Genomic DNA, 13755 nt, shown 5'->3' with positions numbered 1-13755 from the left:
CTATTTATTTTACAAGATTTATCTACCACTTGATTGTAATAAGACCTTGGGGTGGCTTACAAAAAGGGGGGGGGATAATAAAAAATTCAGTAAAAGTAATTCTTTACATTTGAAGCATAACAGTGTATGTCCTAGTGCCCCACACTGGCAGCAGTTGCTTTGACCATACCTTTAGAATCAGTCATTTGGTTGTTTTATCATGTCCGCTTGAAAATATACTGGAACTCTCTAACCTTTGAACTAACAGCACTCTTCCGACATGCTTGATACTTGAATGGCAATGTTCATGCCACACCATTGTGATTAAACCAACTGAAGGGTGTCATAAGGTTTTGATGCTAAGAATAGGCTCTAGCTGCTCTCAGTAAATTTCACTGTCTTTTTTTTTTTAATAACAACTTCAGAGTAGTTTGACTGAAGCTAAAGGGACTACCCAAGTAAGGAATCCACTCATCCTGGGGATGCTCTCATTTGGTAGAGCACGATACTCTTCAGGGTCTTTGGTTCAAGCCCCACACTGGATGAAAGATTCTTGTATTGCAGGGGTTGGATTATAATCCTTGTGGCCCCTTCCAACTCTACAAATCTATCATTCTATGAATGCCCATAAGATTATGTTGTCCCATATAGGCTTAGCTTTCATGTCCCACAGTGCTTCTTGAACGTCGGTCCCCAGTTGCCATTGCACTACAACCCCCACCATCCCTAGCTAGCAGGACCAGTGGCAGGGATGATGTCCAACAACAGCTGGGGACCCAAGTGTGAGAAACACTGCCAACCTTCCCCCAGAAATAATCCTGCAAAAGCTCTTCACATTTGATACTTTGGTTCTATCACTTGTACTATGCATGTATCCTGTAACGTGTGACCTAGTAAACATATTTTTCTTTTTCCAATTGTATATCGTGTGTACCTGCATGAGTTCCACTGCAGTCCTGTGTAGTGTGTACACATTGCGTAAACATGGAGGGAAAGCAGCAAGAAATCTTCTCATGTGTTACAAGATAGTTCACAAAGTGAACCTGCTAACGTTTGAATATGTGAAGAGGCTCTGCGATTATTCTAGGGCAATGGACTTGTTGACGTCAATCTTCATTTGCTTAAGTGGCTTAGTTTGAGATGGATACTATTCTTCTTCGTAATGGTGCTGGAGAGCTAGTACTATTTCAACAGCTCCAATCTCTCAGCACTAGCTAAATCAGCACAATGGCCATGCATAGAGGCCAACTTAGAGTAAGAACTCATCAATACTTGTCCCATGCCTAGAAAGCATGGGTCCAAGTGGTTTTCTGCTTGACCCACAGTTTCTAGGCACAGGTCTGAGTGGTTTTTCCCTTGCCTGCTCCTTTGCCATGGAGAACCCACTCTTTAGTGCTAAATTGGAGCAAATGTGAATCTGGAAAAAACCTGTATTACTGTTTGCTCCTACTGAGTGTTAAAGAGCAGTTTTCCCTGGGTGGAAGCAGTGGGACAAGAGGAAGTGTGGATGAGCCCTTAGCAGACATTTTTGACCAGAGTGGAAGGACAGAAGGCTGTTGAGTTGAAAACTAGGTCTAAGACTTTCTTTAAGAACCTAGTGAGAAAACACAGTACACATTTATTGAGTTTTTTAAATTGCACCTCCTATTTCCACTCAAGGCAGTTTACAATATGCAATTTAAATCCCATATATAAGCCAGAGAACACAGATGATGTTCAGAGTATAGGAGGAATAGAGAAGCATTAGTTAATCCTACATGGAAAAAGGTTTATGCATTTGCTTACTATTTTTGTGAGGTGTTCTGTTTATTGCTGCTTTGCATTTATTTTGAAGCTGTCTTAAATAGTCACCCACACCATTCATTTTTGAAACCAAAACAGGTGAGATCATGAAGTGTTTAGAATTATGCCTGTCTTGGGATATTTAATAAATTAAACCATATTTCCATACATACTTTCAAACTGGCTACAACTTGTATTAGCATCTAAAATTTTTGAAACACATAATTTCATTTTATTTGATGATGTCCTTTTGCTAAGCTCATAAAAACATACACATACAGACATACATACACATGCATAACCCCCATAATCTTATTTATAATAATGTTAGAGAAGTAATATTTTGCTGGAATTCTGTTTATACCTCAAAAATTTCCCCTTTAATATTTTTCCACCCCCTCTTCTGTCCGCATTCCTAATCAAACAGTTTGCTTGACTATATTTATTTCCTGTGCAGTCAGAGCAAATATAAGTCCAGGATGATTTGGCATTGTGCAAGAAACTGAACTGTCTGATTCTGATTAATGATGCTATCCATCTCAGAAGATAGTAATTCTCTCCTTCAGAGCTTAAGGGGGTGGGGGTGGGGAATGAGAAAACCATAGAATTCATACTTCACTGTTTTTCTGGGGCATTTTTAGCATTTCATAAGCTGCCAGACTGTCACTGTGACTGTGCCTTTTGTGCTAGAATACTTGGTGGCCATTCCCCAATGTTACTCCGGTCACCAAGAGCAATGAAGAAGAAACAATTCCAGACAACCGTAAGCAAGCCTCAAAATGTCTACGAAACTCTTAGAACAGTGAGAGGCCGTCTAACTTCATGCCACATAAATACCTATTATTGTTCCTTCTTGCCTGCTCTATTATTGTTCCATACTGTCTGCTTGGATTGGCAGAAGCTCTCCAAGGTCTCAAGCAGGGGTCTTTCCCAGCCTTCCTACCAAAGATTGTGGAAACTGTATAAAGTCTTAGGCTACTGAAACTGGAATTCAGGGGGGGGGGACCCATGTACTCTACCATTCGGCTTCAACCCTTCCTGGATCTGATTTCAATTTCCCCCCTAAAGAAAAGATTGCTGACGTGTCCAAGCCAAACCACATGACACACAGGCACTGGTGTCCGGCCCATAGATTCAGTCTGTGTGGGCTATCTGCCTCTCCTCCTGATAGGAGCAGGAACACATAGTCATATCCACACAATTTGAAAACAGTGACCCTGGCCACCTCTGTGGCCAATTCTGGTTATTCATAGTATTATAGAGTTAGGAGAGATATTGGGAGATCATCTGTTGCTTGAATATCTTCATCTGAGAGCATACCACCTCACAAAGCTGTTTGTCCCACTCCTTTAGCAGTAGTCACTGCCAAAAGTTTCTCTTAAACAGCTTTAAACAAGGTGTTGGACACTTGGGCCCTCCAAATGCTGCTGAACTACAACTCCCATCAGTCTCAGCAAGCATGGCCAACATCAGGGGAGAGCTGTATTTCAGTGACATCTGGTAGGCCAAAGGTTCCCCATGTCAACTTTAAACAATCTGAGTCTCATGTACCCTAGGGATTGCCCTTTTCCATCTGGCCATTCCTCAATGTTACTTCGGTCACCTAACCTTTAAAATCTGGGAAGAGGGCAGCAAATAAAAAGGGGCAGGTTGGCAGGGACTTGAGATATGGACTTCTCTATTGTTCCACTACCATGCAAAACAGATTACCTGCTGAGATCTGTGAAAGTTATTGCCTGTTATTTGTAAAGCATTTCAGTTTAGGCATGCTGTTAAACTCAGTTTTAATTAACATGTTTGATTTGGAGTAGCTTCAGATTTTTTTTTTTTTGGTATGTTGGGAGTTAAGTTTTTGGTTTTTTTCCTTTTAAAGAAATTAGTTGAGTTAAAAATGCTACAGACTCTGTCCATGTTGTCAGCTCTGGGCTGCTCACCACTGTTGTTGTTTAGGCTCTCTCCCCCATCCATGCTTCAGTTTGTGGTGTATGTGGACATGTATTTGCAGGTACTAGTCACACTTCCCATCATTTATCTCAAATGCAGAAAAGCAAAAGTAGAAGCTCCCCCATAAGCACATGGCAAAGTCTAGGAATATTCAAGACAGAATCCTATGTTCTTTAACCAGTCTAAAAGGCATGTTCAGGGATGATAACAGAATCAAAATAACTAAATCAGTTCTAATGGAAGTGTCTTCGCAGAAGACAAATGTTTCTAAAGCAGGCGTTTTTACAGCAACCTTCTTAAAAATGTGGAGAATAGAACTCTTAGGCTCCACAAGAAATTTTAATTGTTCTGAGCTTGTAGCCTTGCCTATTGCACTGTGGAGGCTACTAGTCTGGGTGGATGTTTTCATGTTTGTGTCTGGGGAGCACAGCAGTTGTCTCTGTGTTGCTCTAAGAATTTTATGATAGTGGTTATTTTAATTCATTTGGTTTGCTACGCTGTGGCTAAAAATGAGTTGCGGCATGCATAGGGAACTAAAATGAAGGTGGATTGCTGGAAATATTCACCTTTTTTCGCAGTCAGGGGACAACAAGATCAAAACAGAAAGGATGAAGAAAAGCAGGCCTGCTGTTCCCTGTCTCTGTGTCATCTTTGGGACTGTTGGCTACCACTATTGGCAAGCAGTGATTGAGGTTTAGTTCTGAAATGCATTGACTTACAGTTCCACTGTTTTCTGGTCCAAACAGGCAGAGTAAGGAGTTGCATTTCTTCGAGGAAGCCTATCTCACTTGGGAAACAATTGCCCTTGAGAAAAATAAAAGCTAAACTTAAAAGCTTCACCCCCAGTGCTTGTGTAACCATAGAGCCCTGAAGCCAGTGTAGTTTTGCACTGTTTTATATTTAACTTCCCTAAGCGCCTAAAACTAAATGGAGCAAGTTCATGGCTGGCACATCACATTGAATTACCTGTTTGGTTTATCTGGTCAAAAGAGCAGCAGAAATCCCTCTACACCATTTGAAGGAATCTGTCAGCATTTCTGTTATGAAAAGTCCTGCCTCTCCTGTGCTTTTAATTACGCTGAAAGAATTTGCATCTGCATATAAATGCAATTTAATATATAGCACAAGAACATTTTATTTCTAATAATGAAAAGGAACAGTTTTGCAAGCTCAAACTTATGCTTGTTGCAACCACATTCATTTGAATGCCCAGGGGGTGAGGGGTGGAAACTCAAAACACTTGGATAATCTATGGTTCTTCTCTCTCTCAGGAGGACCACTGAAAATGAGAATTCATTAAAACGTTGGCAAATATTTAAAATTCCCATTGACTAGCTCTGAGGGAGAGCTGCAGTAAAGACTGTCGGGGGGGGGGGCAAAATAATCTTTCAAACTAGTTTAAAATCAGCAGAGTAGTAACCATACAACTGTTAGATGTTGCAACACATCCAGTATTATTTACATCAATGCTTACATTACTGAAACAGGATGTGAACTCAGCAGAGGTTAGTGTATCTTTATTAACATTTATGAGCAGTCCATGGTGCAGTGCCATGGGCTGGTGTGGTTGGGCACAGGTTGAGACCCAAGTTCCTGACTGAGGGCCAGCACAAGAACCCTGCCCAGGGTGCTGATCCTTTACAACATGGCTGCCTGCGTTCTGGTCCAGAGGAGGCAAATGAGTGACCAACAGAGCAGGCAAGGCACGTGTTGCTAGGGATGATGGGAGTTGTAGTCCAAAACATCAGGAGGGCACCAGATTGGCAAAGGCTGAACTACACCATGCCTTCCTATCACCATTATTCATATAACTTGTCTTGGCCTAGGAATACAATGAAGACACTTTTTTGATACCTGTGCAAATGTTCCTAGACCAATGATGAGCCAATGATCATCTCCAATGATCAGCCAACTGTTGCTGAGCAGGAGGCATTTCAGGTACCACCAAACAGCTGATTGGTGGTGCCTGCAAATCCAGCCAAGTGGCACTTTTAGGCAATTAAGTGTGGCTGGGCCAAAATTGTCTGACAGGACCAATTAAGCCTGTGGGTCAGAGATGCTTTAAAATAAACATCCACAATTAAAACGTACAACAAACAATTCCATTAAAACAGTATAATAATCAAAACAGTTAATTAAAGCAGTTTCAAGTCATGAGATCAGTAGAATGGAGTTACAAGAGCCCCCACTTAAGGGTGTGTTGGATTTTTTAACTTTTCAAATTCCGAAAATGAGGACTGCTAAAAAGTTGTAACATGATTTGGGAATCCGAAACATATATTGGTTAAGTTGATATAATTTACTTTTGCTTGTAAGCAAAATGTGTGTAAATGAATTTTAATATTTTTAACTATTGTAGTGTTAATTTTTGTGCACAGGCATGGTCCTCACAATAAACGGATTTGATTTGATTTGATTTGTGTGTAAAATTGCATAGAAATAATTAAAAATGATTTCCAAGTAATTGCTGTTATATTATATATATTAATATTTGTTGTTATTGTTCAGCATTACCTGAGGTTTTCATAAGGTAAAATTAAACTTCTTTGCTTGTCTCAAAGCAGTTTATGTGCTTTTTTATCCAATGTAGACTTACCAAGATAAATGTCCAATCACAAAAATAGCAAATGTGACTTCATCACACCCAGAAACATATTTTGAAGACCGCCTCACTGAAATTTGCAAAAAAAAGGTCCCACCCTTTAAAATAACACACCCTACCTGCAAGAACTAAATTGCCCTCCCCCACTATTGCTGTTAATCCGACCTTGGCAAGGCGGGGCGGGGGGGAGGAAAGTATTGGAGGCAGGTTGAGGGCAATTTCCCCTTGCAAACTGAGCCCATCCAAGGTCAGTCTCAGCAGCAATACCCATATTTCTCCTATTACCTGTACTTATGCAGCCAAAATGGTACTCTCCATGCAAAATAGGAAACAAGCAGGCCTGGGGAGACCACAATGTTTGCAGACCTGCAGATCTAGGAGGGAATTCCACCAAATAGTGCAAACTGGACTGATCATACCAAATGGGCAAAGAATGCAGACTGTTTGGAAGGAACAGAAAATGGAGTGGGTGGAAATATGTAGAAGCACCCTGCCTTCTACTGTGGAATCAGGCTTGGTAGCCATTGGTAGCGCTATGCTCCATCCATTTGTCTAATCCTCTTGTAAAGCCATCCAAGTTGGTGACCATCATGCCCCTAGTTTAACTACACATTGTGTGGAAGTACTTTCTTTTGCCTGTACAGTCTCCCAACATTCAGCTTCATTGGCGGTCTATGAATTCTAGTGTTGTAACAGATGGAGACAAGCATTCTCTCCATCTACTTTCCCTATACCATATATAATTTACACTTTTACTATCTCTTACTTGCGTTTTCTCTGAACTTAAAAGCTCTAAAGGCTGCTAACAGTCCCATTTAGTGGCATAGTGTGTGGGATGGGCCATGGGGGCTGTGGCCCCGGGTGCAAAATCTGGGGGGGGGGCATGAACCAGGCACACCCTTGAGACCCCCTTGCACCCTGCTGGCAGCGGGGGCTGGAGAGCACGGAGGGTGAAGATCACCCTCTGTGTGTCCTTCCATGCCTGGCACACCCAGCTGCCGCACCTGGCTGCAACTCCAGAGTGTGGCTGTGGCGTGCCCGGCTGAGGCTCCTCCTTCCCTGGGGGTGGAGAGCGGCTGCCACCCACTCTCCTGGACTGGGGCACTCCTGCACAGGTGCCACAGCAAGCTCCTCCTCCCAACCCAGGCACTATTTAGATATGCTCCACCACTGGTCCCAATGAGCATTCTGGCAGCCCTTTTCTGACCCCTTTCCAACCCTACAATATCCTTTTTGAGGTGAGGTGACGACAACTGTTCATATAGTATTCCAAATGCCGCCTCACCATAGATTTGCATAATAGCACTATATTGGAGGCCTTATTTTCAACTCTTTTCCTAATGGTCCCTAGCACAGAATTTTGCTTTTCCACAGCTGCCACACATGGGGCAACATCTTCATCAAGCTATCCACTACGACTCCAAGTTGTTGTTCCTAGTCAGTCACCACCAGTTCAGACCCCATGAATGTAGATGTGAAATTAAGATTACATTTAATTGCACTTGCCATTTTACTGCCCAGTCTGGAGAAGCCCCTTTGGAGCTCTTCACAAACTCTTGTTTAAGCCACCCTGAACATTTTATGAAAAAGTTAAAAATCACAGGTCTTAATACTTACCTTGGAAGAATCCCCTTTCTACATCCCTGTTGGAAGAATTGTCCATTCATTCCTATTCTCTGCTTCCTGTTTACTTAATCGGTTCATGATCCACAAGATGACCTCTCCTCTTATTCCTTAACTTACTTGGGAGTCTTTGGGGAGGTACCTAGTCGAAACCTTTTTGAAAGTCCTAGTGTACTATGCCAGCTGGATCACGTCTTGCTTGCTGACACTATTGAAGAACTCTGAACAGATTTGTGAGACAGGATTTACAATTTCCACATCTGCCAAATTTTCAAATGGACAATCTCAACTTTAAAATTTGACAAGATGTTTCATTGATAATGTCTAATCCAGCTTAAATTGATCTAATAGGCACAGGTACGGAAATGAAATAATACCCAGGTACCACTCAGAAGAATGGTTTAAAAATGACAACTTTGTTTTATGGTAAATAACTTTATTACTTTCTTAACTCTTGCTTACATTGCTGGGCTAATCATAGACTTAATATGTTTGAAAGCTTTGGCAAAAGCAAGGCAGTACAATCAGAAGCTGAAGCAAGAATTTTGCATATGGAAAATTAGCATCAAGTGCAAATTCTTGCAACAGAACCAGTATATGAAAAACCACTGTGAGAATGACTCACTGATGGACACATTTGTTGTTGTTTTCATGATCTTTTGCAATGTGTTTGCTGGTTTCCACAGCCTTGTTTAAATTCAAGCAAAGACCTTTTTGCACCAGCTCTGTAGGATTTCATTTGCGAGTTGTACATTTAATTCTCCACAGCAGATGGTGTTGAGTGGGTGAAGTGCTGTATATTTGCGACAGATTCCTTATCCTACAAAATTAATTAAGTGCTTCATACTGAGACTTAAAATCAGAATTGTATTATTTGTTAAAAGCTAATTCATGCTTGTGGGTTTTAAGGATATACACAACACAAGATTTGGTGTTTCGAGTATTTCCTTTAATTAGTCAGTAAATGCAGCCATGTCTTCTAGACTGAAATGCTACTGCTGTTGTAAATTTGAAATTCACTTGTAAATAAGTGTCATATTTTTGGCTGGGGTATTAGTTTTTCCAGATGTTGCTATGCAGAAGGTTGCTAAGGAAATCAATCAGTGTTCAATTATACGCAGTACAATGGAGCTCTCAGAATGCTTGTTTTCCACAAGCTTCCATATCCTACAGAGTTCTTTGAAATAAGAAATGAAAATGTAAAAAGATAACTTCTTGCTTTTTACAGAGAACTTAAGTGTGCTTGAAAATGTTTGGAAACGGTCAATACCAAATACATGGTTAAAGCACCACCATACTATTAGGCAAACAGACAACTCATCTAGCCAAATGTATTGCCTACAATAGTGACAAATACCGAATCTCAGAAAAAGTTTAGGAACATGAAAAAGTAGCAGGATTTAGTTTTCATCACCCATTCTAATCTCTCCTCGTCCTTAAACATTAGCAAGATACCCTCATGCTCAAGATGTGACTATAGTAATCTTGGCTAACCATTCTTGGGAAATACACCCACCCACCCCTGGGTGCAGAGCTTCATATTAAATATACATTTTGGACAATCCTGCTCTAATAGCTGAAGTAAATTATAGGCACTCACATTACTGCAAATATTTATTATAAATGTAGCAATTTATGTCAGAAATAGAGCACCAAAAACTGACATCAGGGCCATCAGATGAAACGGGTAGGCAGGAAGCACTGAATGAAGACAGGGAAGAGCTGACTGCAGAAAAACTGGTGGATGTGAAGTACTCTTATATTCACCGCAGAAGTTGCTGGAAGGATGCCCATATCCAAACTATTTTTTTCTGGTAGTGCAACTGAAGCTGTGTATCAAATACAAGTATCAGGATGAAATATCTGACAAGTTAACAGTATCCATTTTCTAGAGCTCTGTGGTCATGCAGATGTTGTTATTGAACTATGAACATACCTATGCATCATCACAATTAAAATCAGTCTCCTTACCTAAGGAACGTGTCAGCTCCAGGCTGTGACACGAGCAGGTATCAACAGAAATCCAGCAGAGGTGAAGTCTAGAGTAGGCTAGTTATCACAAAGGAGTCAGCCTACATGAATTCTTGACAGCTCAGTCATAGTAGTCATCAGAGAGCAATACCTAGATCTGTTCCGATGCAATGGAAACTGGGACCACCAAGCAGCACTGATTAGACTGGAAGTTAAGCAAGGTTGGGAAGTAAAAGAGAATAGTGATGGGTACCTGTTCTCTGTCACATTTCTATATCTAATGCTGGAAACTTCTAGACACTGAGGATCAACAGGAAACAGTGAGTTTTCATGAGACTAGCCAGATTTGATGTCCCCTCAGGAGGTTGTCTTCAGTGAAAGGTATCTATGCCTCTGAGCAACTATTGCAGCAATTCTTTTTTTAAAAGATTGGAGAATGAGAGAAAGCTGACTAGAATTGGGGATTCCAGTAGTCATAGTCCAGAGGGCACACCGTTATGTCTTCTTCATAAGGAAAAAAGATCAACATTTGGGGACAATATTGCAGTTCCCAACCTCTGGTGGACATGTTTCCACTAATTAGAACCCATAAAATACATGGATAAAGAGTTTCTATATTCCACTCTCCCTGGAATACAAGCAACCTCCTTCCACACATAATCCACAATCATCATTTGATCAGTGATCTACAATGCACACATAAAGAAACTTGATGATCTTGCAATGTTAAAATGAATACTCAAATTTATTTAAGACTGCAAAAACTCATCCCACAGCATGAAACTAATTATTGTCACCATTGTTAATCTCTTGCAAAAAAGAAATATTTGTTATTAGTAAAAGTCCTGTAGAACTGCACACCATCAATCAGATAGCTGATATATTATTCCAAAGCTTGGACATGAAGAGCAGTGCTGCAGTTTTATGTATTTCCAATTAGCAACAGAACCTGAAGAAAAGATAAATGTGGAGCAAATTTTTGTATTTATGAGATTCATATAAACCTCTAGGAGGCTGTCCAGGCTATAAACAAAGCGGAGAAATCTGTTTAAACTGCAAATGAATGTCAAAATATTGTGCTACTCTTTAAAGCAGAGAAGGGGAACCTGTGATACTCCATGTTGCTAGAATCCAACTTCAGTCGCCCCCGACAGTTGGTCAGCTGATAGAAGTGGGAGCCCAAGCATACTTTAAGGGCCACAGGTTCCTCATCTCTGCTTTAAAGGTATCCATGGGAAAGTGCTGAAATCTAAGACAACCTAGAGGATCATAATTCAGCAGACACTACTGCTATGCAAGTTCCAGTAGGGTTTAGAAGTATGAGGGAAATGAACTGATTTCATGCAGCCACAGCGTCCAATTATTTATGCGCATTAGAAGCAAACAAAGGTTGCTGAAGACAGTACTGTAGCAGAGATGCTGAACAGAGTGATTTCTCTCTGGACTCCAGATGCTTACAAAATATACAAACACTCGGGGATTCAAAATGGATGGCCAACTGGTCATTTAAACTATTTCATGCTATTTGAAGTGATTCATTGCTTCTTTACACAGGTTAGAGATTATCACTGGACGGTTAAGATGACTACATCATTTGAAACAGGAGTTCCAGGTGTTCCGGCGTTCCATATTCAACCTGTTTTGGCTTGTTTGTTTTCTAGATCCCTTTACCAGTTTCTGTATACTAGAGCCAATGCGTCTTGTGTGTATGGCCACTTAACCAAGGATACAAGGCAGGTGAGTCTAAATGTTATCAAGTGCTCTTGATTCTTTCTGAAGAATTCTTTCTTGATTTTATCTGAAGAAGTGTGCATACACACAAAAGCTCATACCAATAACAAACTTAGTTGGTCTCTAAGGTGCTACTGGAAGGAATTTTTTTATTTTGTTTTGATTCTTTCAGTAAGCTTAGACTGATTCACTCTTGAAATTCTAATTCCAGGCCATTTAAGGTGCTGTGATTATAGGTTGGTTGATCACTTAAGTGAGTTCTCTGATGCCATTCAAATCACCAGGTTTACTAAATCCTGTGAAATTGTTATCAGCAACATCTTCATTGAGCTATCCACTACAACTCCCAAGTTGTTGTTCCTAGTTAGTCAGTCAGTTATCAGATTTATGTTGTGGTTTCTCATTGTCAGGATATATACAAAGGAGGTAATAATCATCAGGGGCTCAGCCTGTATTCTGTTCAGCTTTGATTAAAAGAGAGAACTGCAGGGAAACCAGTGAGGTGGGGAAGAATCCATTCAAGAGGCCCAAGTGGATCATGGATACTCTCTGATCCCTACAAACACTTAAAGGTTAGGAACAAGATTTGGCTGCTATGATTCCATTTTTACTATTGTCCCTCCCACATTTTATTTTCCAGCTGCCACACAGTATATTTGTTTCTTCTGACTGGATTATTCAGTGGCACTCTCTCCAAAACTGTGATTACTAAGTAGGAAGTACTATTTTTCTATTCTGCACTAGCAATATAGTTAATCATTAACAAAAGCCATGAGAAATGCCTTTCACTGCTAGAGCTTCTATGGTTATGACCCGCCCTTTGCAGACAAGCATCACTCAGACAATAAAGACCTACAGCTACATCATCACACCTCCTGAGGAACTGACACTGTTCCACCTTATCCCAAAGAGAATCTGGTTTTGGTTGGCAGCTTATAATTATGAGACAAAAATGTATACATTCTAGATGAGGAAGAGAAACTTGGGCATTATGTAGGAAACTGGCTCTCTTTTAATTCCTATAAAAACATCCCTGGAACTATTTGTCTACAATTTGGGAGGCTAAGGCCACTCTTGAGAGACTTCCCTGTACCTGTAAATTTCATTCACTTTAAAAAAAAATAATGGTAAATTTGTTTAGATGTTTTTAGATTCTTGCATTACAGTTAATGGGAAAACACACAACTTTGTTTTATACAGAATGGTTTGGGACTCAAAACACAGATTGAAGCAGAGCAAGTACAGAAACAGACAGATTCAAGGCAAATCTTAGTGCCTGCATACACCCCTAGTAAGTGCATTGTTAACTGCATGCATGGAAAAGTTATAAGGGCTGGAAAGATGAAACCAGAATTTTAAAAATGGGATCTACAGGATTAAAAACTATTAAGATATATGGATGAAGCTGTGGTTATGAAAACAGCTGAACACTTTTAAAAATATGGCAAGTCCATAGCCATTCTACACACTTTCATTTATTGTCTGGACAATTTAAATACAAATAATTCAAACACAACAAGGTTATGAAAAAAAACATTTACAATACTTTCCCTCAGAAATGATCTAAACTAGCAAGTTAAACATGAAGTAATACATTATAACTAAAATATACAACTGCCTGGTCCTAAGAAAGATTTTTTTATTTTAAATTTCAGATAGTAAAACACATTGTAGAGAAAAGATTCTGACATGCCTTCCCCACTAATGCTTAGAAATTGCATCAAAACTTTCCCAGCAAACTGCGCTCATTCACAGCAGATGGTGTAGAAAGGTTTTCCCCAAACATTGAATGAGGGCATTTTCTGTTTTTTTGTTTGAAATTTAAAATCATTTCAAAATGTAAATGAACTGATGACATTTAGGATGCACAGCCTTTGCTGTTAAATTATTCTTGTACTACAAAATGTTTGCTGCTTCAGTGTGGAAAATAAATAAATGAAATAAAACCAGTATGTGGTTTACATGCAGTTAGTGGGTATAAGCATGGGGTGGGGAGGGGGGGAATGCACAAAATAAGCACAAGTTATAAAGAACCATAACGTTTTATTACCATTAAGACTAAACTGGTATTGAAAAAATTGTATATAACAAGACAAGAAAAGCAATAGCAAATTTAACTATCA

General features: G+C 39.9%; 1 long non-coding RNA gene across 3 annotated transcripts in view; it reads left to right on the top strand.

The window, feature by feature from the left end:
- The window catches only part of LOC309345309, a 99389-nt gene extending 86091 nt beyond the window's left edge, over positions 1-13298 (top strand). For all 3 annotated transcript variants that reach the window (XR_014158173.1, XR_014158174.1, XR_014158175.1), the window contains 2 exons: positions 11456-11638; positions 12273-13298. This is a non-coding gene — a long non-coding RNA (uncharacterized lncRNA). The remainder of the gene's footprint in view (positions 1-11455; positions 11639-12272) is intronic.
- Positions 13299-13755: the final 457 nt, after the last annotated feature.

This window comes from Podarcis erhardii (assembly GCF_964252035.2).
Source record: "Podarcis erhardii genome assembly, chromosome: 6".
Lineage (NCBI taxonomy): Eukaryota > Metazoa > Chordata > Lepidosauria > Squamata > Lacertidae > Podarcis > Podarcis erhardii.
The sequence above is the reverse complement of the archived record's forward strand: the minus strand, read 5'-3'. Positions and strand labels throughout refer to the sequence as shown.